The sequence below is a fragment of the Magnolia sinica genome, chromosome 13 (genome assembly GCF_029962835.1).
Source record: "Magnolia sinica isolate HGM2019 chromosome 13, MsV1, whole genome shotgun sequence".
NCBI classification, from domain to species: Eukaryota; Viridiplantae; Streptophyta; class Magnoliopsida; order Magnoliales; family Magnoliaceae; genus Magnolia; species Magnolia sinica.
The window spans coordinates 54,126,804-54,132,435 of NC_080585.1; positions in this window are offsets into that span (position 1 = coordinate 54,126,804).

Here is a 5,632-nt window from a genome sequence, read left to right on the forward strand (position 1 = left end):
GACCCAATCTGACATCAAACAAGGAAGTTATGAGCATCTCCGTTGGATCGCGCTATTTGGAAAGATTAACAATCCAAATTGCAAAATGACAATCGAAGAATTCCGACGAGCTTTTGGGATATCGAACGGTCCTAGAATTAGACAATTCTAGTCCCATTTGGAACCTTGTCGAGTTACCATTCCATTGAGCTCAAAATAGTCTAAATTTGACCCCTGAAGAGAGAGTTATGAAGGTTACTATTGGACAAGGAGATGAAGTAAAAAATCAGGACAGACGGCTGCGATCCCACTTACTGATTCGCAAATCGTCTCGGAATATGACGATTCAAGTCAGGAATGAAAGAGCACTAAAGTACCTTTCAGATGACCAAAAATTGACCCAATCCGACATCAAACGAGGGAGTTATGAGCATCTCCGTTGGATCGCGCGATTTGGAAAGATTGACAATCCAAATTGCAAAATGACGATCGAAGTGTTCTAATGGGCTTTTGGGATATCGAACGGTCTCAGAATTACATAATTCTGGTCCCATTTGGAAGCTTGTCGAGTTACCATTCCAATGAGCTCAAAATAGTCTAAATTCGACCACGGAAGAGAGAGTTATGAGGTTTACTATTGGACAAGGAGATGAAGGAAAAATTCAGGAACGACGACTGCGATCCCACTTATGGATGCGCAAATGGTCTCGGAATACGATGATTCAGGTCAAGAGTGAAAGAGCACTAAAGTACCTTTCAGATGACCAAAAATTGACCCAATCCGACATCAAACGAGGGAGTTATGAGCATCTTTGTTGGATCACGCGATTTGGAAAGATTAACAATCCAAATTGCAAAATGACAATCGAAGAATTTCGACGAGCTTTTGGGATATCGAACGGTCCCTGAATTAGACAATTCTGGTCCCATTTGGAACCTTGACTAGTTACCCTTCCAATGAGCTCAAAATAGTCTGAATTCGACCACTGAAGAGAGAGTTGTGAAGGTTACTATTGGACAAGGAGAAGAAGTAAAAATTCAGGACAGACGGCTGCGATCCCACTTACGGATTCGCAAATCGTCTCGGAATACGACGATTCAAGTCAGGAATGAAAGAGCACTAAAGTACCTTTCAGATGACCAAAAATCGACTCAATCCGACATCAAACGAGGGAGTTATGAGCTTCTCCATTGGATCGCGCGATTTGGAAAGATTAACAATCCAAATTGCAAAATGATGATCGAAGTGTGCTAATGGGCTTTTGGGATATCGAATGATCTTAGAATTACATAATTCTTGTCCCATTTGGAAGCTTGTCGAGTTACCATTCCAATGAGCTCAAATAGTCTAAATTCGACCACGGAAGAGAGAGTTATGAGGTTTACTATTGGACAAGGAGATGAAGGAGAAATTCAGGACCGACGACTGTGATCCCACTTGCAGATGCACAAATGGTCTCGGAATACGACGATTCAAGTCAGAGTGAAAGAGCACTAAAGTACCTTTCAGATGACCAAAAATCGACCCAATCTGACATCAAACAAGGGAGTTATGAGCATCTCCGTTGGATCGCTCTATTTGGAAAGATTAACAATCCAAATTGCAAAATGACAATCGAAGAATTCCGACGAGCTTTTGGGATATCGAACGGCCTCAGAATTACATAATTATTGTCCCATTTGGATGGTTGTCGAGTTACCATTCCAATGAGCTCAAAATAGTCTAAATTCAACCATGGAAGAGAGAGTTATTAGGTTCAATATTGGACAAGGAGATGAAGGAAAAATTCAGGACCGACGACTGCGATCCCACTTGTGGATGCACAAATGGTCTCGGAATACGATGATTTAAGTCAAGAATGAAAGAGCACTAAAGTACCTTTCAGATGACCAAAACTCGACTCAATCTGACATCAAACAATGGAGTTATGAGCTTCTCCATTGGATCGCACGATTTCGAAAGATTAAAAATCGAAATTGCAAATTGAGGATCGAAGTGTGCTCATGAGCTTTTGGGAAATCTAATGGTCTCAGAATTTCATAATTCTAGTCCCATTTGGAACCTTGTCGAGTTACCATTCCAATGAGCTCAAAATAGTCTAAATTTGACCACTGAAGAGAGAGTTATGAAGGTTACTATTGGACAAGGAGATGAAGTAAAAATTCAGGACAGACGGCTGCGATCCCACTTACGGATTCGCAAATCGTCTCGGAATACGATGATTCAAGTCAGGAATGAAAGAGCACTAAAGTACCTTTCAGATGACCAAAAATCAACCCAATCCGACATCAAACGAGGGAGTTATGAGCATCTCCGTTGGATCGCGCGATTTGGAAAGATCAACAGTCCAAATTGCAAAATGACAATTGAAGTGTTCTAATGGGCTTTTGGGATATCGAACGGTCTCAGAATTACATAATTCTGGTCCCATTTGGAAGCTTGTCGAGTTACCATTCCAATGAGCTCAAATAGTCTAAATTCGACCATGGAAGAGAGAGTTATGAGGTTTACTATTGGACAAGGAGATGAAGGAGAAATTCAGGACCGACGACTGTGATCCCACTTGCGGATGCACAAATGGTCTCGGAATACGACGATTCAAGTCAGAGTGAAAGAGCACTAAAGTACCTTTCAGATGACCAAAAATTGACCCAATCCGACATCAAATGAGGGAGTTATGAGCATCTTTGTTGGATCGCGCGATTTGGAAAGATTAACAATCCAAATTGCAAAATGACAATCGAAGAATTCCGACGAGCTTTTGGGATATCGAACGGTCCCTGAATTAGACAATTCTGGTCCCATTTGGAACCTTGTTGAGTTACCATTCCAACGAGCACAAAATAGTCTAAATTCATCCACTGAAGAGAGAGTTATGAAGGTTACTATTGGACAAGGAGAGAAAGTAAAAATTCAGGACCGACGACTGCGATCCCACTTATAGATGCCCAAATGGTCTCAGAATACGATAATTCTAGTAAAAAATGAAAGAGCACTAAAGTACCTTTCAAATGACCAAAAATCGACACAAACCGACATCAAACGAGGGAGTTATGAGCATCTCCATTGGATCGCGCGATTTGGAAAGATTAAAATTCCAAATTGCAAACGGGCTTTTGTGATATCTAACGATGTCAGAATTAGGCAATTCAAGTCCCTTTTGGAACCTTGTCGAGTTACCATTCCAATGAGCTCAAAATGGATTAAATTCGACCACTGAAGAGAGAGTTATGAAGGTTACTATTGGACAAGGAGAAGAAGTAAAAATACAGAATAGACGACTGCGATCTCACTTACAGATTCGTAAATTTTGTTGGAATATGACGATTCAAGTCAAGAATGAAAGAGCACTAAAGTACCTTTCAGATGACCAAAAATCGACCCAATCCGACATCAAACGAGGGAGTTATGAGCATCTCCGTTGGATCGCGCGATTTGGAAAGATTAACAATCCAAATTGCAAAATGACAATCGAAGAATTTCGACGAGCTTTTGGGATATCGAACGGTCCCTGAATTAGACAATTCTGGTCCCATTTGGAACCTTGACTAGTTACCCTTCCAATGAGCTCAAAATAGTCTGAATTCGACCACTGAAGAGAGAGTTGTGAAGGTTACTATTGGACAAGGAGATGAAGGAACCATAGAGGGCCGATGAGTGCGATCCCACTTATGGATGTGCAAATTGTCTCGGAATACGACGATTCAAGTCAGGAATGAAAGAGCACTAAAGTACCTTTCAGATGACCAAAAATCGACTCAATCCGACATCAAACGAGGGAGTTATGAGCTTCTCCATTGGATCGCGCGATTTCGAAAGATTAAAAATCCAAATTGCAAAATGAGGATCGAAGTGTGCTAATGGGCTTTTGGGAAATCTAATGGTCTCAGAATTACATAATTCTGGTCCCATTTGGAAGCTTGTCGAGTTACCATTCCAATGAGCTCAAATAGTCTAAATTCGACCACGGAAGAGAGAGTTATGAGGTTTACTATTGGACAAGGAGATGAAGGAAAAATTCAGGACCGACGACTGTGATCCCACTTACGGATGCACAAATGGTCTCGGAATACGACGATTCAAGTCAGGAATGAAAGAGCACTAAAGTACCTTTCAGATGACCAAAAATCAACCCAATCCGACATCAAACGAGGGAGTTATGAGCATCTCCGTTGGATCGCGCGATTTGGAAAGATTAACAATCCAAATTGCAAAATGACAATCGAAGAATTTCGATGAGCTTTTGGGATATCGAACGGTCCCAGAATTAGACAATTCTGGTCCCATTTGGAACCTTGTCGAGTTACCATTCCAATGAGCTCAAAATAGTCTAAATTTGACCCCTGAAGAGAGAGTTATGAAGGTTACTATTGTACAAGGAGATGAAGTAAAAAATCAGGACAGACGGTTGCGATCCCACTTACTGATTCACAAATCATCTCGGAATATGACGATTCAAGTCAGGAATGAAAGAGCACTAAAGTACCTTTCAGATGACCAAAAATCGACCCAATCCGACATCAAACGAGGGAGTTATGAGCATCTCCGTTGGACGCAATTTGGAAAGATCAACAACCCAAATTGCAAAATGATAATCGAAGTGTTTTAAACAGCTTTTGGGATATAGAACGGTCTTAGAATTACATAATTCAGGTCCCATTTGGAAGATTCTCGAGTTACCATTCCAATGAGCTCAAAATAGTCTAAATTTGACCACGGAAGAGAGAGTTATGAGGTTTACTATTGGACAAGGAGATGAAGGAAAAATTCAGGACCGACGACTGCGATCCCACTTACGGATGCGCAAATGGTCTCAGAATACGATGATTCAAGTCAGGAATGAAAGAGCACTAAAGTACCTTTCAGATGACCAAAAATTGACCCAATCTGACATCAAACAAGGGAGTTATGAGCTTCTCCGTTGGATCGCGCGATTTGGAAAGATCAACAATCCAAATTGCAAAATGACAATTGAAGAGTTCTAATGGGCTTTTGGGATATCGAACGGTCTTAGAAATAGACAATTCTGGTCCCATTTGGAACCTTGTCGAGTTACCATTCCAATGAGCTCAAAATAGTCTAAATTCGACCACGGAAGAGAGAGTTATGAAGGTTACTATTGGACAAGGAGATGAAGTAAAAATTTAGGACCGACAACTGCGATCCCACTTACGGATGCGCAAATGGTCTTGGAATATGACGATTCAAGTCAGGAATGAAAGAGCACTAAAGTACCTTTTAGATGACCAAAAATCGACCCAATCCGACATCAAACGAGGGAGTTATGAGCATCTCCGTTGGATCGCACGATTTGGAAAGATTAACAATCCAAATTGCAAAATGACGATAAAAGAGTTCCAATGGGCTTTTGGGATATCTAACGGTCTCAGAATTAGACAATTCTGGGCCCATTTGGAAGCTTGTCGAGTTACCATTCCAATGAGCTGAAAATAGTCTAAATTCGAGCACTGAAGAGAGAGTTATGAAGTTTACTATTAGACATGGAGATGAAGGAAAAATTGAGGACCAATGACCGTGATCCGACTTACAGATGAGCAAATGGTCTAAGAATATGACGATTTAAGTCAGGAATGAAAGAGCACTAAAGTACCTTTTAGATGACCAAAAGTCCACCCAATCCGACATCAAATG